We start from the raw sequence: 25,270 nt of genomic DNA on the forward strand, positions 1-25,270 counted from the left end.
AGATAGAGCACTACGGAAATGGAAGGGCAGTAAGGCAGGCGCTCCACTTCAACTCCAGAGTGTGTATTTTCGGAGCAGAGAGGGTTTGTTTTCAGGATTATGGGTTTAACTTTACATTGACAGACTATTGGCAGTTAGAAACTGCTGATCTGCTTGGAGTATAGGACTCGTCGTTGCACGTAATTGTGAATTTATGATGTTGTCCCCGTCTTGCTCTCCTGCAGTGCCTCTGCAGCCTGCCTGAGCTTCCTTGAGACTGGGGAGGAATGGGATTTCAACCTATTTAATGTAGAGTCTGTGGCTCCAACTCACAGTCTGGACTGCTGTTCTCATTTTTGCGCATGCAGTCGCTACATATTGCTCCCCTAATCTCTGATGATATATTATGGTCCGTTCATGATTTCATGCAGTAAATATATTACATTTTCTGCTTTAACAAATCCTCACAAATGCGAATCAGCGCCTGTTCTCATTCTGTCTCTGTTATACACACGCCCAAACACACAAAGTCCAACGTGTCCATTACCATCCTTTCCCTTGACCATCTTATGAGTCACGCTGGTATTTTTATAATGGAGCTTGGAATCTTTCACTTCAGCTTGTTGGACTTCAGACGCACAATAACACAAGCTTGAGAGGATGATTGCACAGATCATTCCCTCTGAAGCTCTCTTAGTGAGTATGTTTCAAGGATTTCTTGGATTTCAAGTAGGTGTCAAACAGTTTTTAAATTAGATCCAACAGAAATAAGCCTTTTGAAATCCTGTGAAATGAGCGCGGCGTCTTCAAACGCAGAAAACTTGTTGTTGTCTGCCCATGAAATTCAGAGGAATAAGTTTGAAGGAGGCTTAGATACAAACAGGAACTGGTCCACCAGCTCCATCGTGGCTCCATCCATTGCCATTTGTTCAGACTACTTGACTCAACCTGACTCTACTCGGCTGCTGGAGACACCAGCTTGTGTATGTACACACACACCTTAAAATTAATCCCTAAATATCCATTCCACTCAAAAATGTCAGGTTCTTATGTTTATGTTGCCTAAAATGTCTGACTGCCACTATACTCACTTGATTCTGAGAGGTTTAACATTCACAGGAAAGATTTCTGTGCAGTTCTGTAAATTCTGAAACATCGGTGCTCTTATTTTCTGCCACCTCGCTTGAGACAAACCTCCACCGCAGAGTTGGATTATGTGTACCGAGAATAAAAGTTAGCGTAGCTGTGTCAGCCTCTGCCAGTTACAAACTAACAAACAACATAAACATGCATCCAGCCTATATTTAGATTTTGTTTTTGTTGGAAAACCTTTAAATGTGTCTGGAGGGAAACTTTAAACACTTATTGTCTCCACTGTCATTATACAACATATTTGAAGAGAAAAAAACTCAGTAAAAACAATGGAAACACAACACTTGCATTTCCCAGTTCGTCTTTACATACATAAAGTCAAATTACATCACATTACAGCCATGTAGCTGACACTTACATCCAGAGCGAATTGCAATAAGTGCGTTCAACCATGTGGATACAACCCAACAATTCCAAGAACCTCAGCTTCAACTGCTCCGAGAGCTACATTTAGAAACAATATGAGAAAGAGAAGGAGTTGATTTAAATTTTTTATTATGGGCCAAAGTGCAGTCTGAACAGATGAGCTTTTTATCTTTACCTCACATCTCCTCAGCAGCTGTGAATCTGGGACTGGGACTGTTATGATTTTTCTTACTGCTACGCCGTGTTGGGCATGTTGCTCATGAAGTGTAGTAAGTTACTTCTTCCTCAATATTAAAAAGTAATAATGTTACTTTATTTATTACATGGTATCTATATAAATAGTCACTTTACTTGTTACATTATCTTGTAGGCAGCCTTGTTAAGTTCCTAAGTTGAACAGCTGATCCAGTGAACAGAAAGCTTCTGTTGTTAGCCGTCCAGATGTTGGCTGTGATGGAAACAAAGTCAACCTCTCTGAGTGTGGCTTTCAATTTAGTTTCCATTACTGCATATTTTTTCTCAAGGAGCCAAAAAAACTCAAAATAATGACAATAGTTCTCTCTCCTTCATCCTCCATCCTTCGTTTAGCTTTCTGGCTAGCAGATGATGTGACCCGCCCTGATCTGCCGCACGTACACATCATCATGGGAAAACCTACCTTGGTCTTAAGGTTGGTGTTGTTTTCAACACTCAAGCCAATATTTTTGGGGGATTGTTTGTTTTATTGACTGTTTGTCCAGATATTCCTGCCTTTGTGCAAACACACGTCTAGATAAATAGCTGTAATTATGCACATTTCAAAGTACTTAAAGTTTGCTATTCACACCTTACACTTAAAATTCAAGTAATCTGCTGTAAAGTCTAGTTCCTGTGTATATCATTATTTATTTTAAAATGTATTTTAAAATGTTAATCCTGATAAATTATCCACATTTTTTAACTGTTATCATCTTTTTTCTTTAACTGTAGTGGAATACAGTTACCTTTTGCTGCATCCTGATGACACATGTAATCTGTTACTCCCCAAGCCTGTAAATAACTGTGATATTATTACAGTTTGGAACTTGAAATGCATTACACTACATATTTATGAGTAAAATCATATTTCAGTAATAACTTAATGTGAAATGCATTACGGTCCAACACTGCTGCTAATACACAAAAGACTATAAAATTGTGTGTGCTGCATAAGTTAAGTAAGTAATATATAGCCACAAAGTATATATTACCACATTTATTATAAATGAGCTCTAAAAATGCATTTGGTACACTTGTAAAACACAAAAATGTCAGCAAAACAACATTAGAAATGTGGCTGCTGAAGAACAGACTGCTTGATGGATGATGCTCCTTCCACTCCTACAATACTTCCAGTGGAGAATGAAACTGTGACGGAGCTGCAGCACCACCAGCACAAAACATTAGCCCTGAGCTGTGGTGGAGGACCATCATGCACTTTGTGTTCCCCATCCATAATCTGCCTGTCAGTGTTTATACCCACTTTTGTAAGATTTTGGTAATAGACGACATTGATCTTTAATTCTGTTCCCAAATATCTAATTTGCATGATGTTTTCAGCAGTAATTTGAACACTCCAGAGGCTCGCTGTGAGTCTTTGTCAGACGTGATATGTAGAAACAGAAGGAAGACCTAGACAGAGACAGAAATAGAGATGCAGTTGAGCTCTGAAAGTGATAAGGCAGCCATTTTGGACCGAATCCAAAGCTCTGAGCTTCCTCTTTCATATGCAGATAAAAATCTCAAAAGGCATCTGTCTCCTTTTTCTTTTTTTTTTGTACGGGCAATAAAAATATAATCTCCCGTCACCCCTGTTGAAACTCGGTCTAACCGAACACCGTCCATCACATCTATGGCCGCCGTAATGTCAAACAAATGTGCTCAGAAGGGTGTTAACGTCTGCGTGAGAGGATGCCGGAGGTTTTTCAAACCGCTCGGAGTCATCTCTCCCCAAGGCTTTCTATTGTGCACAAGGCAAGAAGTGGGTTATGGTTGCAGATTTAGCACCTCTCATTTTCCAGAGCAAAGAAGCCATTCATGTTTGCTCGGGCCAAAATCTTCCCTGCAATGGCGAGGGATAAGCTGCTGGTGAAGACTAGTAATAGGCTTTTCACACCACAATGTTAGAAGGGCTGAGGGTGAGTGGGGGGGGGGATTTTGCTGTTTGCCTCCGCCTCTAACACGCGGCAAAGATATGCATTCATTTAGTGCACACAGAGGGTGCTGAATGAATAATCTCTGAGTAATTAACATGCATGCGCTTTGCAATTTTAGCCTTGATCAAGGGCATCAGGAGCTCTTGTGAATAAGGGGATATCTTATTTAAAGATGTTTGTGGTTTAGGATGAATGACGTGAGCACATCGCCTCCTTCCCCCCTGCGTCTAAATCTTTCATTCCCAAGCTTCCCGGCGACTTTTCTCATCACCTGAATCCCTTCCTGCTTGTGTAATCGCATCTCTTCTACCTCCACCCAGCTGTCATTACCGGCGTCTGCCGTCTTCCCGTTCCCATCCCTCCCCCCGCTGCCCGCCATCCCCAAGTGCACCCCCACCGCTCAACCCTCGTCCGCCTCCTCCACGCCCGCCTCCTCTTTCCCTTCCTGTGATTACATTGCAAAATCTAACTCAAAAACCTGCAATCTTCCTCTCCCCGGCCTACCATCTCGTCCTTGCCTTAATTTTTTCTCCCCAACCAACCCCCCATGTACAAACACCTCACCTTTTCCAATCTCTCCCTTCAATTGCGCTACACCCCCCCACCCCGTCACTTCCTCCTTTTAGTTTTGGGTGCACGCACACACACACACACACACACACACACACACACACACACACACACACACACACACACAAAAACACACTATCTCCTCTCCCATCCCGGTGCACCGTAATGAAATCGCTCCTCCAGCCTTGTTCCACTCTGACTTTCCCCCGTTTTCCCTTCATTTTTCCATCAAGTCGCTCTCCACACGCCTCCGAACCAGGAACCCTCCATGGACCCCACATTTGCCATCTCTTTTCATTTCCCCTCCGTCTCCTCCTCTCCCCTCATCATCCCCCTTGCTTTGCCTGCCTCCCCTTTCCCCCCCCCCTCCTCCGTTCACACACCGACCTTCATTTCCGGCGACTGCCCCCTCCACCTCGTACCCCGCCGCCCATCACTTTAACTACTTCTCCATCCCAATTACCAGGTAAACCCCTGCTGCGACCAGGCCCTTACATCCCTGCCTTTTTTCCCTCCCTGACCTGAAAACGCCTCCGCCTTCTTCCCTCCATCTCTCCATCCTTTTTATTAAGCCGAGCCTCATGGCAGCTGAGGGTGCCTGATGTTTGATAGCTTGTTAACTTGCATCCAAAGGAGACTCTGATTAATTCTGGCATTTCAGAGGGAATTATTTTGTATTTGCCTCCATGTCCAGCCCCCACAAACCACCACTGGCTCCTTTTCCCTCGGGTATCTCGCAAAGGGGAAAAAAGCCCTTGATGTTAATATGGGAAAGAGGAGGTTAGTGATGTTGGTGTAACAACCTGGGTGATTGGAACGGACAGCCAGAAGTTCGGCCTTGCGGGTTAGACAAAGATCAGTCGGACTCAAGGATGTCTTTTCTCCTGAGAGGCTAAAGCATTTGAATATGAGAGATAACAAGGCTGGACAAAAGCAGGGAATTAGTTTGTGTTGGTGCATGTTGATAGGGGAAAGGCATCATTTTTGGGAAACCTTGGGTGGCCTTTTGTTAAAACTCAGATTAAATCCTCAAGTGTTTAAGGAGCTTTTCTTCTAAACATACTATATATGTTAGAAAATAGTTGCTGAAAATGTGAAAAAACTGAGAAATGTCGTATTGAATTGTGGACTTAGACTGTTCAACTATTGTTCACAATTTCTGTGTTCAGGATTTTTTGGGCGGACCTAAAACATGGTTCGATGATGTGCTGGAGCCATGGTCCCACAACACTATACATGCCTGACAAACCAACACCTGAACAACACTGCCTCCGCCTCCCCTCATCCTCCTTAACAGCCAGTTACGAACCTTGAGCGACTCTCTCGGTTCAAATCAGCAGTTCACTTCAGCTCACTTCAGTTCATACAACCCGACACAGAAGAAAAAAAAACATTCTGTCACCGTCCTCTGGCTCTGGTGGCTCAAAATGTCTGGACATGTCCAATAAAGCTGCTAGACGGAGCGTCCATGTTTCAAAATATTTTTATGTCATAGTGTAGAATGAAGATGCCCCCAGTGTTTCAATGCAGAAAAAACTGCTCATATTTTCATGATTTTGATTTTTAATTTATATTCTCAGTTTCTTTAGTCAGTAAAATTTGGCTGGATGGTTAAGACCATGTTTCTATGATGTGACAAATTCAGAACACATTTATTGTTGCTTCAAACGATCTTTAATATTTGCAACAGGCAAAGAGGCTCTTTCTTTACGTAGCATTGAAAAACAGGGGTGACACAGCTCTGTTAGCAGTGCAGCATGATTATCCACAAAAAATGGAAATCCAGTTGGTGGCTGTTAAATGGAAACAAGCAAAAAATCACATTCATCTCTTCTTAATATTATTATGCATTATAATTCACATGGGTCCCCCCGTTTTCATCATCCTTCCGCTTCTATCTCTAACATCCACCAAGGTTTATTCATCATTGTTTCATCTTTGGTAGACTTCCCAGTTGGTGGGGAGCAGAGGTTCACAAGCCTCGTGGGTAATATGTGTGCTAAACTAATTAGCACCAGCCATGCTGCGAGGAAACACAGGGGCTTTTCAACCACTGATAAAAAGACAAGACATCTCACAAAACTCTTTGGCAAAGCTACCCTTCTTTAATGGCAGTGAGGGGAGGCAGACTGGGCGCTCGTTTTAAATCTTGATCTGAGCGGTGCTTGAACTGCCGAGAGCTCCTTGCTGTTAGCTCTCCTCTCCCAGGCCTCCGACGTCACTTTAAAAAAAAAAAAAAAAAAGCCATCATATTCTCTGTCATCCTAGTCGGATCCTGGGAACATGCCGTGAGAGAAGGCTCCAAACTTTTAATGACTGTTGTACCCGTCGGGACGGTCTTTTTTTAGTTTGCCAGTTCTGCCTCTGATTATGTACTATGAATGAAGTGTGGATATTATTTAACTATAGCTTGGATTTGAACCTGCAGTTTCCTGAGAGTGCACTAACTGATAAATGATGTACATGGCAGGACAGGAATAAGTCACATTAGTATACAGCACAGCTGAAAAAAGCAGCTCTCTTAAAGGGACAGTTCACCCCAACATCAAAAATCCATATTTTTCCTCTGGCCTGTCGTGCTGTTTATCCAACACGAGTTTTTCATCAACTGTCTCTAACTTTGTTTCAGGTTTTTGGGCCAGTTCAATGATATCAGTCTGGTGTGAGTTTCAGAGTTTTGGAGATGTCACCTGTAGCGATATCTGCCTTCCCTCCAGTATAATGGGACAAAATGGCATTCGGCTTGTGGTGCGCAATCCACCAAAAAATTAAATCTGAAAAATTCCAAACCAGTGTCTCTTTCCAAAAATCATGACCCAGTTACTAAAGATAATGTTGTGTGTGTTGTTGTGAGCAGTTTCATAGGTACTACTTTCTTTGAGAAAGCAGTAAATGAAACTGCTCAAAGTCTTGCTGTTGAGTTTTCCAACTTTTATTGATGAAATTTATACTATTTTTGGGGGCTTTGAGCACCACAGGACTAGCGTCATCTTCCATTACATTGGAGAGAAGGCAAACGTCTCTGCGCCTGATATCTCCAAAACTCTGCACACACACTTACACCAAAACAGTATAGAGAGATAAATAGCTTTGTATTTTTAGTATTTACTTGTGGCGAACTGTCCCTTTAAACTCAGAGTATGCATTATCATAGCTGTGCCCAGTGCATTTTCTTTTTGTTCAACCAGGTTCTGGACATGTTTACAAGCACCTTTGAAGCATCGACTACAGCAGTGGTATTCAGCTTCAATAGCAAGTGTGCCAAAAACAGGCTGGGGCTTCATTGGCCTTTGTTAATTAATGTCTACAAATTATTTTTACACAATAAATATTAGTAGATATGTGGTTGTCAGATCTGTTTTTTTTTTCACTTTAATGGTTTAATTATCAATTCCAGACAGCAGTCAGCCTGTACAAAAAGTAGAAAAGGTACGGTTACAAAGCTTGACACAGAAGTGCAAAAAGTTCCAAGGAGACACAGTGTTTTTCTGACAGGTCCATATCCACAAATGTTGTTAAAGTATTCATCAAACTAACTGTAAGTGGGCCTATTTATAAAATCCTCGACAACACTTAGAAACAGACAGAAGGTGCCTCTAGCAGATCCATAATCATATTTATTAAATATGAAATAGCATCCAGCCTAACAATAAGGCCTGCCTGAATCATCGTAAAAACAGATCTGTACTCTTTGCGTTCTCACTGAGATAAGCATTACACACCTCAGTCAGGTGATTTACTACCCTACAAATGCCATGCACATTTCGTTTTAAGCCCATTTGAGTCAGTGAGAGAAATTACGCTGCCTTGATTTTGCCATTTCAACACAGTTTGAGTGCACAGAGCACATCGTGAGGCTTGACTGAGCGAGTGTCATCCTGTTGCAGCCAATCACAGCAGGCAGGTGCTTTATGTTACCAATACTTTATTGGCTCAGATCGTACAGTCAGACGTCTCAAGAGTAGCTCATACATCTGTACTTTAGTTTTATTTGTGATATCCTTATTTCAGTTTGATGTGTTTTTTTTAAGGATAGCTCAGATTCACTGAAGTCACACAATAACACAAACAAACTAGCAGATGGAAGCAGTAGTAGACCAGCAACTCCAGTGTTCACCAAGTTCAGATTTCTCATTTCTCCAGTGGAGTTTGATTGTTTTGGAGAGAGTGGTATTTGGCTTATAAAATGGCAGTTTTCCATCAGAAAAGGCTTTCTGATGGGAGAGAGAAGTGCTGAAAATATTCAGAGGGTTAAACTGATACAGATTTATTTAGGTGGAGCTCTTTGTAAGAGGCTAAAGTACCTTTTGCGGCTGACCCTGTCCACAGCAGTACATAGCTTAGCTTTTGTGCTGGTACTCCTCTCTGCGTTTGCAAACTGGAGGCGTAAAACCACCAAACAGAAATGGCTCTGAAAAATTCAAAACCAGCATCTCTTCACAAAAAGTAGTACTCAAGATAATCCACAGATGTGAGCAGCTTCATGTCGGAACCTCTTACTCAAAAAGAAAGTAGTTCTGGTAGATTCTACTGCAGAAAAAAGTAGTTCCTACATGAAATTGGTGTTAAATTTTTCAAAAGTACCACACTCAGACCAAAAAAAAAATCTAGATGGATAAACAGTGCAACAGGTCAGACTGATACCACTGAACTGGGCTAAAGCCTGAAACAAAGTTGGAGACAGTTGATGGAAAAGGACAATAGGCCTTTTTCTCATAGCAGACAGTTTGGCTTGTCGCAAAACAAAAAGCCCAGGTGTTTCTAATAACATTAAAACTGAGTCAGTTCTATTCAAGTGTCACGTAAGCCACGACAGTGTGACAGTGAGCCGGCGTGCACAATAGCAGGACCCTGAGACTGAAGCAGCTGAATGGGATGCGGGTTTTTCTGTGCTTTTGCTACTGACACATGTCAAAATGTCTTCTGTGAAAAAGCAGAGTATACAAAACACTGAAATAGATTATCAAAATAAATAAATATCCTTAAAGAGCAACTTGACACTCAGTTTTATTTGACTTTCAGCTTTTATACCAACGCATTTAGTCATTTTTTTTGTCATTTTATGCCTAGATATTATATCTGGCAATCATCCAGCATGTGTATATTTGGGGCAGTCTAGAATACAGAATTATAGCTTTCTCCTTGTGAAAAGGAAAATAACTTCTGTTGCACTGAACACAACAGAAGAGGGACCACAATCAATTGATGGTGTAAAAAAAAATGGCTGTACACATAATTCACAAACTCAAGAATTGAATTTACCATTAAGTTACTACTTAAAAGAGGCATTTGCCCTCAGCAAACACAAACCTTTTATATTGCTGAAATATCACATAACCTTTGAACGGTGGACTCAAAGCTTCTGAGGTGCTGAGGTAATTTATATGACATTGAAAGCCTTGAGTATTGATCCACTCTTGTATTGATCCTCCATCCTGCAAAAAGTTTAGACCTCTGATAGCCTATCGTCAGCCTAATTAAGGCAACTGAGCAAACTGCCGGCACCCCTGGTATTCATTAGCTGCTGTTTCCTAGCACCTCTACAGTACCTGCTCCTGTGATGGTTTTCAGGTAAAATAGACAGCTTGCGAGGAGACCTGCCAGTGTATGGTTCAGAGATATTTCTTTTTTGACCATCAACAGGAAGTTAAGCATGCTGACTGGAGCACAGTACTCTACAAAAGTCCTGTCCTTGCAGTTTTCTGGTTTCACACGCTTTCTTACTTTCTGCACAGTTGATGCCTAAAATGTAGGATTAACTGTGGGTAGCTACAAGACAGAATATGTAAAGTAGATGCATATTCCTCCTCTTTTGGTGGAAGTTAGCTTTGTCCATCACGTCCAACGTGTCCCATGCATCTCAAACCAGTCTGAACAGAGACAAAACTGATAAGACTGGAAACGAGTCAAACTTCCAAAATGTCAAAGTAACAAAACTTTATTTAGTCAGTGCTCCACTGTATTTACCATGAAAAGCTTCTTCACTGTAAACAGTTGCCATGGCCACGGCTTCTGGCCATGATTTTCCGATTTTTTTCAATGTAACACGTGGTTCAAAGCAAAAATTGACAGTGAAAATGATGTGTTGATAGGCTGCATCCCAAATAAATTAGTAGGCAAAAACTATGTGAGATTTTTTTTTCATCAGCCTATTTCTGAAGCACACTACGCCAGCATAAATATCCCACAATGCAATGCAGTAGTGACCAATGTAAGTAACACTTCAGTGAAGTTTTACTTGGCTAGGCTTAATATATTCTTTAAACCAGTTTGTTGTTTACATGGTTTACTGTCTGCAACTACCATGGTGGCTCTCAGGCCTAGCCAAGCAGTGTGACGTGCTGAGCAACATTTCTTAAAAGATGCATATTGGTCTTTATGTACACAAAGGTATATTGACAAATTCAGGAATTATTTTAGGGTATAGAATTCACCTAAGTGGTAGTTAGTTTTGGTGAAATTGTCACACTTAGACCTCAAACTCAAAGTAAAGTGGCAGAAACTTATTCACATTCTTAGAATTGGTCACCAGCATCCCCACATATATTTCCAAATTATTTTTTAGTAGTAACAGTAGTAGTTGTACAACTGAAAGTTTAGCTAGCTAACTAGGTTTCTGTGTAGGTAACATTAGCGGTTTGTCTGTGTAGCTAAAGTTAGCTGTTGGACAGTGTAGCTAATGTTAGCAGTTGGTATGTGTTGTTAACATTAGACAGTGGTCTTACTTTTAAAAGTTTCTTTAAATTAGATGTTGAGACAATATAAAAAATATCACCAAGTGCAAGCATTTGGCAGCTGGCAAATGTAAGATTAGCCGGTTTCACTGAGACCAGGGTGGTGTTGTGAGACCCAGGAAGTGTTATGTACATAATCCCCATTTTTACTTAATGTAACTTTAATCTGATTGTCTTTTACTGTAACTGTATTGAATACAGTTACCTTTTTTTATATCCTACTGTAATGACATAATCACGTTACATGTAATCTGCTACTTCGCAAGCCTGGTGGTCACCCTTGCGCGAGCAGCAGTAGCCATGAAGCGCGGGTAGAGGTTGGCATGCGGCCCAAATGATAGAACTGACACGATGAGCCGAGGGGAACTTCCGAGTCAGCTAATTGTCTCTGGGTTCATCACTACAAACGACCCCTCTCACATACAAGAAGTCATGTGATTCATATGAAAACACTGATTATAGCCACTTTTAAAAAGGCCGTTATATTACCATAAGACATTACTTATTAATACATTACAACCCAGCAGTGACCATATCGCATTCAAACCTTCTGAGGTTCAACTGGAATATTCACTGAGCTTATCGTCTCAGCACCAAGATCCACTCAGCAGGCATTTACCTCCATTATACAGCGGCAGGTACATTACCTAGCTCCATCTCAGGCCCATTGCGTTGCCCTCATTAGTGACATTAATAAGTAATTCAGCTCTCTAACTTCTATCTCCCTTTTCTCCTTGTTCTATAACTGTACACGCCCTGCCTTTGAATCTTCATCCTTTTCCGGCCCACTAATTGCTTTCCTTCCTGCATAATTCCCCGCAGCTCCCAATATTGCCGGACACATTGTCACTGGTGGATATGTTTGACACACGGCTGGTGAGAAGTTAAATGGAGAGGCTAAATGATGCTTCGTGGCCTGGGTGATGATTTGGATGATAATGACCGCAATGATAAAGGACGCTTCTCCGGTCTAATAGCGTTTGATTTCCCCGTTGGCCAGCGAGAAAAGAGATAGGAGGTATCAGGGTTGCTCATCCAGTGAGAATGACCTTTAATTTCACAACAAGGCCCCGCAGATAGCAGACGCATCTCTCTCAACCAACCCTCATTAGATCGCAGAGCTGGGAGCAGAAGTGAAACTTTACTTGGCTGCGAGCTGGAAAAGTTTACAAGGTCAACTGCCATCACTGGGTTGCAAGAGTGTGAATTTTATAGGATCTCTGTCTCTCTTGAAAACATTATCTCCCTGGAATTACTGAGTAGAAACGTATATACCAAGCACTGATGCCGTCTGAAATCAATACACATCCTATATGTCAGTCTGAGAGGAACAAAATCTGAGCTAAAATTATCTGTAAAATTCGTAACCAACAACACCCACTCCTCGGTTTTCCTCAGTTTCTTTTCTGTCTTGGGAAATAATTCAACTCAGAGTCATACTTCATCAAAGGTTTGCACACAGCTCCCCGCCTCAGAGAGGTGCTATAAGGTTAATATTTTCCCTCTGAAATCGTTTCGGATATGACTTTAACTGGCGATGACAAGGTATGCCAGTGAACACTAGGAAAATATAATTTCTCCACAGTTTATTCAATTACAGAGCACCTCGGCACAAAAATAAATCTTCTTCCCCCAATGTTTTACCCAAAGAAAATGTCTTATCATTTCAGAGAGCTGCTCTGAGAATCCGAATCCTGTGAGGTGCCGGGCGGGGGTTATATGTGGGTTTGCTTTGCTCCATGGCACTGGAGCAGAGAATGAGGGCATAAAGCTTGTCCCCATCCTCCCTCCGTTCCTCTCCTCTCTTGACAAAACCCAATAACCACCCAGTGTTCCAACAATAGGCTTCAGATAAGGGGAAAAGAAGAGAGAATAATAACGCTCAAGTGCCATGGAGGGAATCTGTTTTTATCAACCCGGCACTCCAGAGGACGGCCTCAAAAACATTCCCCGGCATGTGCGCGTGTGGATGTGTGTGCGCGCCAACTCAATGGCGATGAAAAATACAATTTTTTATCTGCTTCCCACAGCTGCCCCTAGTGACCCTCACCGCAGCTGAGAAACACCAAAAATACTCACCGATAAGAGAGGCCTACAAGAGGAGAGTGAATTTTAATCACTTAAGAACATGTGTTGTGGCGATACTGTCATGTTCCCTCGGCAGAGGTAGTTAGTATAACAGCACAATAGTGGAAGGACTCCGCGGGGATGCCTATATAAATATGACAGTGTTGTTTATGCATGAGCTCCTCTTGGCAGGGAAGTGAATATCCGACGCTCCTGTTTCAACAACACGGGGAGCTTTGCCAGATATATTTGGACACATGCTTTCTGTCTTGGATATGCTGTCAATTACCCGATTGTATTAGCTTCCTGGTTGTCTCTACTGTTTCTCTTACAATGGATGTCTGTACTTCTGAGAGGATTGAACTGTCTTATGCAAAGTCACACCATGTTTGGGTGTAGATAGCACAAATGCTTTTGGAAACGCTGTCAAACCGCAATGTCACTCCAGCTCTCCGCCACTCGCTTCTTTTCCCTTATTAACCAACACGAGGCAATTCCTCAATCGTATTCCCTGCCGCTTTATATCTGCAACATGCAAATGAAACCATCGAGTAGCACGGGGCGTCTCAATTAAATTGGCGTTCCCGAGAAGTCATGTGCCTCTGTTGGTTGACAGCAGAGGGAACTGGGCCTGAAAAGGCAGCCTTGACAGACAAATCAACGGCCGGCAACTCTGACATAGACGGCTGCAACAATGCTTCATCTAGAGTTTCAGTGTTTCACTTAATTTATATGTGTAACACGCAGTTTCTCAAGAATGGACAGTGAAAATGATGACTTAATAGTTATATTGACATCATACTAACATGACACCTTTCACTATAGTTTCAGTGTCTACTGTCTATCTGTACAGCCAAATTATCCAGCTAATCAGAGGCTATGCTTTTGGAAGAACTGTCAACCCACAATGCCGTTCAAGTTCTCTACTGTTGCTTCTTTTTTTTGGCAATTTGTCAATTGTATTCCCTGCCTCTTTGTATCTGCAATATGTAAATGAAACCATTGAGTACAAAAACAGAGCGTCTCAATTAAATTAGTGTACCAGCAACTCTGACATTGTACTCAGCATGAATGCAGCGAGGCTACATCTAGAGACTTGGCATCTGGCCTATTTTCTTGACAAGAATAGACAGTGAAAATGATGAGTTGATACTCTTATTGACATCACACCAACAACATGACACCCTCCACTACAGTTACAGTCTATATCTGTAGGACAGGGGGTTTGTCTCACTAAAAGGCAAGCCAAAATCTCCAGGCACACCTGTATTCATATCCATGCTACAAGCAGCTGAATAGCCAATCAGAGGCAGAGTGCAGATGGGGTACAAAAAAGGCATCAGTCATTCCCATCATGCAGCAGGTGCATGGACAGCCCACACTGGGGTTCACTTAGATGGAAGTTTGTTTTTTTTACAGGAATGTTTTTTAGGGTATTGAATTTGCCTCTGTATTCGGAAATTAGTGCTTACAAAGTACTAATTTAGTAAATTAATAACTTTTTGCATGGTTCTATGTTTTAAAAATGATGTATGTTTATCACAAAATCCAACAGCACACCCTGATTTTCCTGGCAGCACAGCAGTGTGCACACCATTTGGGAATCGCTGCTGTAAAATATGTCAGAGATCACAGAACAAAATCAGATGAAGGGCAGCATTTCTCTTCATTTCTCTGAACAATTCTTCTGCAGACTCAGAGTGGAATAACTGGGCTGGCAGTAGCGGCATCGCAGCACTGCATGCGAGTCGCTTTAGTTCAGAAAGGTAGATGTCACACAGGTAGAGGTAGGTGGTGTGCAGAGACGGTAAAAATACACAGGTACATCAGGTACTCGCAGAAGTACAGATACGTGTTTTAAAAAGGCTGGTAAACGTAGAATCTGAATTAACTTCTTTACTGCAGTTAAAGTGAATATGTACAGGCACTAAAGGTACTAATAATACTAGTAAAATGTCGCCCTCTGAAGAACATTTCTACTGACTCTTTCTATGCAAAACTAACTGTAGCTCACCTTTTCTTAGCAGCTGAGTCTCACTCTCTTGTCTTGTTACGTCTCTGTTGTTTTCGTCTTGTTGAATTTTTTAAGTATTTTTTGTCTTGTTAGATTTTTTATGTTTTTGTTGTGTTACATTGTTTTTGTCTTGTTTTGTTTTGTCATGTCTTTACATACCTTTTGTCTTGTTGCATCATATTCATCTCGTTACAGCTTTCATGTCATTTTAGTCTTGTTATGTATTGTTGCATCGTTTTTGCCTTGTTACGTCTCATATGCTGTTTTCATCATGTCTTTTACGTTGTTTTTGTCTTGCATTTAAACTAAAGTTACGAGTCTATTTTGAAAATGCAAGAAGCAGAAAGTACAGATACTTGTTAGATCTGTTATTTGATGTGTAGGGAGTAAAAGTAAAAAGTTGTCAGAAAAAGAAATACTCAAGTTCAGATACCTGAAAAAACTACTTAAGTGTAGCATATGTTTTTAGTTACTTCTTATCTCTGGTAGATGTGATAGCCTGAAAACAATGAACTCAAAGATGTCATAAGTCTGTGTAGAGCTGTGGGTAACTTCCAAGTCAGTATCCATCACTCTGGTTTAAACAATTACCTGATTGTATTAGTTTCCTGGTTGTCTTAAAAAATAGAGCATGGGGAGGATTGAACTGACTGCAAACTGAGCACAAACGCTGCAAAGTCACAGCGTATTTGGGTGAAGATAGCATAAAAGCTTTTGAAACCACAAAGTCATTCAATATTTCTGCTGTTTGCTTTTTTTTTTGGCACTTCTCAATCATATCCCCCTGCCTCTTTATATCTGCAATATGCAAATGAAACCATTCAGTAGCACAGAGCGTCTCAATTAAATTAGCGTTCCTGAGAAGGCATCTGCTTTTTTTCGTCGACGGCAGAGGGAACTGGGCCTGAAAAGGCAACCCTGACAGAGGAATCAGCGCCCGGCAACTCTGACATGGTACTCAGCTCCTCCAAAGGCCCCATCAGTCACCGGCGAGACAGGAAGCAGATAGAAACAGGAAGCAAGACCATAGTGGAGACAAATGATAGACAAGCTTGTTGGGTAATCTGACACCGTCTGATTGGACTGTTCTCTCTTCCCCTCGCTCGTGTCCCGATGGTAGATACGGCCGTATCAAGCGAGATTCGCTCTGTCCTCCTTTGCTATCTGATGGGTGCGCTCATTGCTTAAAAATGCTGTAATTACGATCTCATATGAATCTATTTGTCCCTCCATTAGGGGGAACTCTCAGAAGACACGGCGAGAAAACAGAGACTGGATAATGAGAGCAGAGACCATTAAAAAGCTTGAGGCTCCTAACATGATAAATTATACAGCGCATGCAAGACATACTTAAATTCTGCTTGCTGCCCGCTCATCCCAGCCAATACACTTAGGCCTGTAATGCATGGTTAATGGGAGGACTGGGAATTTCCTGAGAGACAAGAAGTTATTTGAAAGTAGGCCCTTCAAAACACATGTGGTTGGAAATATATGCTTTTAGCGCAGCGAGGTCAGTGGCTCGGGGGTTCATTTATCATGTAAAAACATGTCGGAATGTCAGTTATGCAGCTTTTCTCACTTGTAGAGGAATCGGCGGACGGTTCAGTCAATGTGGATCTCACATTGTACCAAGACTAAGAAACAAATGAAGAAAAATGAGGCTCCAGTGTCAAATATTATCAGGTGCTTTATTGCTGGACCAGGGTTTTGGGAGAAAACGCACCGGTTGTGGATGGTACAGTATTGGCCGCACCTCAGCGTATCAGAGTCCAATTCAATATTTCATTACTTTTGGTGTGAGTAGGTTGAACGGAGACGATGGTCGGTGTGTCTTGACGATACGCCAGAGTACATACAGCAAAAGGCCAGCGCTTCTTTCTGATATTAAGTATTGATTTGGAAAGATTGATCTAAACAGCGGCCGTATTAAAAGAACACTGAGAGAGAACCAGTCAAGCAGATAGTGCAAAAAAACACCGGCTGAGATAAAAGAAAAAAAAAGAAAGGAAAAAATTAGAAGCAGTGGCAGATACCTGTGTGTGTGTGTGTGTGTGTGTGTGTGTGTGTGTGTGAGTGTGAGTGCAGCCCTGCGGCTAAAAAGACGGGAAATAAAGGATGAGAACAAAGAGAGAAATGGAAGAAGAAGGTGAGCCATGCAGAGGAATGCTCCAGACTGAAGGAGGTGACACTAATTGGGGTGTCGACAGTGTAAGCTTGAGAGGGATCCTCATCTTTTTGTCGAGCTGGATTGAGGAAATGCTCACACGGTTATGGCAGATGTCAGGAATGTTTGTGTTAGTGTCAAATCTTCGCCGTTCATGTAGGAGGGATGCTCTCGATGTTAACAAGAAAGACAGACTGGTAGAAATCGGGATGGTAAGGAGAAAGAGCGAGAGTTTTGTCAGTACTGCTGTTAGCTTTTGAAATGCGACTAAGCTCTGTGCTCTTTTGCTATTTACTTCCCAGCATACACTCTGAAAATCGCACATTCCTTGACTTGCTGATGGCCAAAAAAGGGCTCTATTGGCGCAGCTGGACACAAAGTGCCTTGCTCGAGGGAAACTTGGTGTTTTTATTTATTCATCAATTTATTGGTTTCATTTAGTTTTTTCATATTAAAGCTAACATCCTCTGTAGGGTGGAGACTCTCCTAACAGGGGAAATAACAGCAAACACCTAAAAGGCCAGACCCACCAGTCCTGTCAGGACTGTGTATTACATATGCAACTGTTGCATATTGCAGAATAGTTATTTCCATTCTCAACAGTATATACAGTGTACTGAAATGCCATATTAATGTGTTGCAGAGTGCACCGTACTTACAGTAGACTTATTATTCTTAACTTGTACTGTAATTTATTATTCCTATTGTACCTTTTATTACTAATTTGCTAACACTTACTAACAGATTCCTGTGTACTTTGTACGTTTGGCGAATGAAGAATTCTTGTTCAGATTCATAGTTTAAGTCACGTCTACTAGGAACAATGTTAATTTATCCATGCTGAAATTTAATTCTTAAATGAGCAAGCACATATAGACTAATTCATTGCTATTTTGTAACATATCTAGGCTAAAATAACCTAATTTTAGGCCATGACCTTTTTATAGTAAAGATAATTGATATTCCAATTTACACTGTTTAATATTTCCCCCCTTTTTCACATAGTGCACATGTGAACATTAAATCTTTCTCTTTATTCCTTTTATGTTTTGCACATAAAGTTTTAACAAGTGGGAAAAAAAACTGAATAATAGTTATTCACATATGTTTTGACCGCTGGAAATCTAATCTAATCTTTAAATAAACAATAAGCTATTAAAATTTATTACCAAAACATCTCATTCTTGTTTTTATACTACCACCTGGCAGCTGAGAGAAAAGTAAAAAGTTGTAAACATTTTTTTTTATTTAAGAGTGACATTAAAAAAAATCAAATAAAAGAAATCTAAAATAAAAATCGCCCAGAAATATAATAAATATGGAAAAATAACATCCTAATGGCCAGTGTCTTTGTCAGAAGATCACCATTTTAGATTAATGGTGATCAGTATGATGAGTATATTTTGAATGTTGGCTTGAAGTCACATCACCTGAAAATTTGACCCATGATAAGTGAACCCACAGTCCATTGAATGACTGAGCTCCCCTGAACACACAAGCTATTAAAATGCACTAAAAATTTATTATAGCAATATATCAAATCTGTAATGTGAAATGGGCTCTTTGTAGTGACTTTGGCCTCTTCTAGCTCACTGTGATGATCTTATTCCATGCAACTTTGCTGTTTTGATTCATCCTCTCTGCTCTTACCAACCTCATTTCCACACATACAGTAGCAGCCAGCTGTTTTTATCAAAAGATGCTCTGATAAACCCTCCGTACACCACCTTTCCAGCAGCTGACAAAGAAAAACAGACAAAGTTAGCGATTAGCCAGTAATGAGAGGGGTGCATTTAGTAGCTAAAGAGTGTCCGACTTCACGCTTGTTGCACCATATTTGTGAGCACATGTGAGAAGTTAGCCTTTATGAGAGAGCAGAAAGATTTCTGCCAGAAGGGCTTTTGCTTTCTAACTACGTATTTTAACCCAGATCAAGATATTTTCCTAAGCCTTGCCTAACCTAAATTACTTGTTGCCAAAAGTGAACCAAACTGTGAAAGAAAACTGATTTTTTTTTTTTTATTATGATAATAAGTCAACTAATTCGGGGCGGCACGGTGGTGTAGTGGTTAGCACTGTCGCCTCACAGCAAGAAGGTCCTGAGTTCAATCCCCTGGCTTTTCTGCCTTTCTGTGTGGAGTTTGCATGTTCTCCCCGTGTCTGTGTGGGTTCTCTCCGGGTTCTCCGGCTTCCTCCCACAGTCCAAAGACATGCATGCTAGGTTAACTGGTGACACTAAATTACCTGTAGGTGTGAATGTGAGTGTGAGTGGTTGTTTGTCTCCATGTGTCAGCCCTGTGATGAACTGGCGACTTGTCCAGGGTGAACCCCGCCTCTCGCCCAATGTCAGCTGGGATAGACTCCAGCCCCCCGCGACCCTTACGGAATAAGCAGTTACAGAAAATGAATGAATGAATGAATGAATGAAGTCAACTAATTCTAAAAGTAATAGCTTAAGTCAACAATAAATTTAACCTGGTTGTCTTGACTCATTTATCCACCACAACTTGCGCCTAGTGTGGACTTCTTTAATCTTTATATTATGTCACCTGACTTCCTAAAGCTTCTCTGACTGAAAGCTTTATAAAGTCTTAAAGGCTGCCATCTGTGATGTGATTTTTTCCATATCATGTCAACTTTGTATATACATTACAGTTCAACAGCTATGGTAACAGTAAAACAGGCAAAATCATGACAATACTGTCATCACCAATGCCACCATCATCATAGTCACCAACACGTCAAGAACCAGAACAGCCATCAGCATCCTTATCATCAGTTTCATCAGAGATGAGAAAAACAGCAGTAACCAGCAAGGAACCATCACTGCTATCTACCCCCATGACCTGAGTTCAGGAGGGAAATAACGGTGGGAATGAATGAGCTCCTGAATCTGTTGTTCTTTACAGCAGGAAATCTGAACCCGAGACCCAGAAGGCAGGATCTGAAACTCAGAGTGAAGAGCTTGGGGATTGACTGATAGTATCGATTTAGCCTCCCTCACCACCTGTCTGTTGCACAGGTCAGTGAGGCTACTTAGCTGGACTCCAAGAATTTTGCTGCTAACCTTCACTATTTTGGAAAAAGCACGATAGATAAAAGAAAATGTCAACATAGACGATGGTCACAAGAAGATTGTCATGATCAGTTCAAGTTAACACAGGTTAAAATAAATAATCCTTATCAAATTAAATCAGGAGACCAGAAATATGACTCTGATTTAAGGCTTGTTGCATCATATCTGTCAGCACATATGAAAAGTGAGCTTTCAGGACTTTCTGAGAGAAAGCCCTTCTGGCAGAAAGATTTCCACCAGAAGGGCTTTCTATAGCCTAACAGTAAATTTTAGCTGGAAGTCTTGACCCATTTATCCACAACCTCTGCTCCTGGTGGGGACTTTCTTGCTCTTTATATCATGTCACCTGACCTCCTAAAGCCCTTCTGACAGAAAGCTTTCTAAAGTCCTAAAGGCTGCCTTCTGTGATGTGCTTTTTCCATGCCGCCATCAAATTAACACAGGTTAAGATAAACATAATCAAATTAAATCTTTTGAAGACTGATTATAAATATTATAATATATAATTTTGCTGCTTTACCGAAGTATTTTTAGTTGTCAAACTCAACCAAACTTTAACAATAGGCAGAGGGATTGCTTTTTAGGACCTATACTGTACGAAACTGTATGATTATTTGTTGTTTGGGAGGGAGACAGAACCTTCTTTCCACCAGACAGCAAGGAGCTTCACCAAGAGAGCACAATACCTAACCAACCACCAGCTAGAGTAGTGACAAGCACCTGATCCCTGACCAGCTTCCCACTCACAAACACCGCCAGAGAAAAATTTAACCACTGCGGTGGACAAGCTGGAATTCTTCCTGCAGCGTTTTGTCCTCTGGACCACCCAGAATGCAGCTTGCTGGGGAGGAAAAACAGTTACTTATTCATTTTAGCCACCCACATGTTCTTGTCCTGCCTGCAAACCAAACTCGGCAGCTGCCCTGTCACCAGACCTTTATGTTTATTTATATATGTATACATATTTACCTAAAGAAGGGTTTGCTATGTGTATTTCTGTGTACAAAAACATCCATCTTCCTTTGTGTACTGCATGTGAAGACTTTTATCACGCAGACAGAGCAAACTTTTCTATAATGTGTGCGTGGGGTTCATATGTGCACATACCTCGGGGACTGTGTGATATATGGTGGGGCTTTTTAGCCGTTATGTATTTTCTATCTATGCCTATAGATGATCCATGGAAGTGCTTTGTATGTGTGTGTGAGCGGGGAGGGTGCGCACATGCTGTCCTTGGGGAGTAGACCTAGCTATGCGGGTCAGGGTGGCTGTGATCTGAATGGAGAGCATTAATATTTAAACACAGGCTCCTGAGGGAAAGAGACTGTAAATGATTCATGATTTATACTGTGGGCTCTCAGCAGCAAAGGCTGGAGCTCCGTAAAGATTCACTGATTCCTCCCTGCTTATGTGCCCTGCTCTGTCCTCCTGTTCCTATACGGGATGCCTTTCATCTTGCATTCAGTCTCCAAGGGTAATGTCTTCTTCACTTGCTTTGCCTGATTATTTTATTATTTTCTTCTCGCTAACTTTCCATCACACTTTCTCGCTGTCAACTTTCTGGGCACTTTTGCCCTAAACAGAAACATGTTTTTCAGTGCAGCGTGGCACCCAGAGCTGCAGGAAAAAAAACTTGTAGGATATTGACTTTAAACTGTAGGCAGTCAAGTGTCATTATGAGAGGGAGGGGGTACAGTCATTTAGGCAGCAGTATTGTCCACTGTTGCATTATGGATGTTATTGATGGTGTCATAGTAAAGGAAATTTCCTTATTAAGTGCACTTTCACACCTCATTAAAGTTGAGCTGAAATTTGAATTCTCTTTTTGTGCTATACTACTCAGCAGCTATTGTGCATAATTTTCCATGTTTCAAAAAGGCATAAAACACTTTTTGGATGTTTCTATGGATACAGCTTCAAAGCTTCACCCTCTAGGTGAGCCGCTGAGGGCTGGTGTTGCTAACGTGCTGTCATCTTCTGTAGTGCACCGTTGCCCGGAGAACGTCACAGCCCTGTGCATCCTACCAGGGTTGAGCCAAGAAATATATCTTCCCCACTTCTCAGCTGGCCCACATTGCTGTGGTAATGCAGAGTCAAGGTATCATCACACACGTGTGAATGCAGGCTCATGACCATCGTCTGCAGAAGCAGAACGCGCACGCTCAATGTAAGTAGTGCGTGATGTGATGCACTCATAAATCAGTCCATTTGAGTGGTTGTTGAACTGAAAATGTAGACCTTGAGATTTGTTTCCATTTATTAAATAATCACCATCTATTTTGATCATTGATTAATTGTTTTGTTTTTTTTGAGGGAAAAAAGTTAACTTTTATTCCAGCTTTTTAAATGTAAATATTTGGGGGGGGTTTCTTTCATCCTCTATGACAGTAAACTGAATATATTTGGGTTGTGGACAAAACACATCTCTCCTGTTACTTTTAGGTAAATTAATTTTTACGAAGTGTTTGAAAGCCATCACTACCTCCCCTTTAACCGGATGATACTGAAAAATCATAAAAAAAATAAAACAAAAAAAACCTGGTACATTATATCACTGATGGATGAATCATGGAGGTGACTTTTTCAGAATAACAGTGAGAACTTTGGATAGAGCAAATATCCATTTCCACTGCATTATTTGTGCTTCTCCAAAATAACATATTGATTGTTCAAATCACAGATGAGACCAGATGAGACTGTTAACCACTTTAGGGCTTGCTTATGCACATATAGCACCAGTCATGTTGCAGTGTCAACAATTTTAAAACCTTGATAATTACAGTTTTGACCAAATAAGAACACAAGGCAACGCCAAAGATTTATAATATACTAATTTCAGCTTGATTTGACATAATAGGATGCAAAAACACTGCAGAAACTTTCGCACATTGACATGACAAAATATAAACAATGTGTCTTTTGATTAAAAATGAAGTCACAGAGAGGGATTGCTGTGGTCCCCTGGGTGCAATAAATCAGATGTGAGGGATTTTTAATCTTCTAGAGATTCGAGATTCTGTCTGCGGCCTCTTTTACTAATAGCTGGTGAGCCAAATGCTCGAGTGGTGTAAACCCCCCACTCAACACCGCTGCTCCAACCCCTGCTGGTGTCGGCGTAGTGGCGGCTGTCTGTTCGCCAGGAGAGAGAGATGGATTGAGGAAGACAGAGGGAACCGTGTGCTGGAAAGAGAGGGAGGGAATAAGAAAGAGATGCATGGACAGACAGGTCTGAAGTGGCAGCAGTCAGCCCTGATGGAGACTGATGGCAGGATGAGGAGATAAGAGCGGAGAAGGTGGAGGAGAGGCTGCATTCGTGAGACGCGGCGCTTGCTGAAAAGCTGGCAAGATAGATGGAGCGAGGGGCTACAGGAAAGTGAATCAGGGCTCGACAGAAATGATGAGCACCGAGCATGCCTCAGTTGCAAAATGGAGGAGAGGAAAAGGGAGAGCAGGGGAGGGGAGAACGTGGCAAAGAGAGATTTATGGAAAGAGGAAATTAGAGAGAGAGAGAAAGGAGGGGGCGAATATGTAATGAAGGAAAGCGGGGCGTTCAGTGACTGCGCTGCGTTTGTGGAGCGAGCAGGAAGAAACAGGAGATGGGTTAGGTTCCCCTGTGCTTCCACAAGCACTTTACTGATCCACCACAGCCACTTAAGGCTATAGGAGCTGAGAGCCACTCAATGCTCCTCCGTCTGCTTCATCGTGTCCACAACAATTATCATCTAACCGTCACTCAGTGCTATAATATCACAGACAGTTTACTGCCTGTGAGGAGAGGTTACCAAACTTTTTCAGCTCAAGACCGAAAAGAGAAGTTTTTGGTCTCCTAATGTGGTGCATTACTGACCTAACAATGTGGTTATATAAGCAATAATTCAACTGTTTAATACGCTGTGCAAGAATAAGAATTCAATTCAATTTCATTTATTTATTTATACCGTGGATTTAAACCTGTCAATAACACTCTTATCCCCCATCTTCAGCATTATTGGTGATTTACACTATTATGTGTACCACTGTTGTGTATATTTTTTGTGTATTTGTTGTTGTTTACATGTATTTTACACCTCTTATTTCAATTTTTTTATATTGTTATATATAACAATATAATGCACATTTTCTTACATATTTTTTACATGTTTATGATTTCTATTTCCATTGGTATGTTTTCTGTATACATATATATACTGCTATTCTTGAATGGGAGTAACTGTAACACAAACGGTTTACCCCTGGGGATCAATAAATTGTTTCTGATTCTGATCTGAGAAATGTGGTGTCTCCCCGCAACCATAACTTACAAAAATATATCAACATCCACTTTTGTAAATCTATAAAATGAAATGTATTTATTTTAATATAAAAGTACACTACTGCAGTAATCAAATGTAATGTTAAGTTTCTCATTACTTCATAATTAACTTGCACTATCCACTGAAATGCTGCTGGGTTTTAAAACTATAATCAGGGTAGGTGGGATTAGAAATGTATTCAGATTAAAAATGTAGCCAGTTACTGAATCCTAGTATCATAATATTAAAGTAATGTAACTTGATTACTTTCTGTTACTTTGGGATTACCTCTAACATCAGCGGTTTGTCTGAGTAACTAATGTTAGCAGTTGTTCTGTGTAGCTAAAGCTGGTGGTTGGTCAAAGATCAACCTTCTCTGTCACAAACAGATTTAAATATAAATTGATCCATCATACAAAGCTGCCATGTTTGTCTCTCAATCCTGGAAGAAACTGGGAATTAATTTATTTTCATTGTGAAAGAGAAAATGCTTGGAGGGCCATCTGGGACCCTGTTTCTGGCTACAAGAGGAATGAATGAGGGACACGGCACATGTCACTGTGTCTTATCCTCCCTCTCCCTAGTGTATTTAGCCTCGTGTCTGTTCCGTCTTCAGTTGTTGGTTCGTCCTCGTCTTGTGGTGAAGTCTCCTCGTGTTTCCCTGAGTATTTTACCCTCGTGT

The sequence above is a fragment of the Lutjanus erythropterus genome, chromosome 16 (genome assembly GCF_056507025.1).
Source record: "Lutjanus erythropterus isolate fLutEry1 chromosome 16, fLutEry1.hap2, whole genome shotgun sequence".
In the NCBI taxonomy this organism is placed as follows: Eukaryota; Metazoa; Chordata; class Actinopteri; order Lutjaniformes; family Lutjanidae; genus Lutjanus; species Lutjanus erythropterus.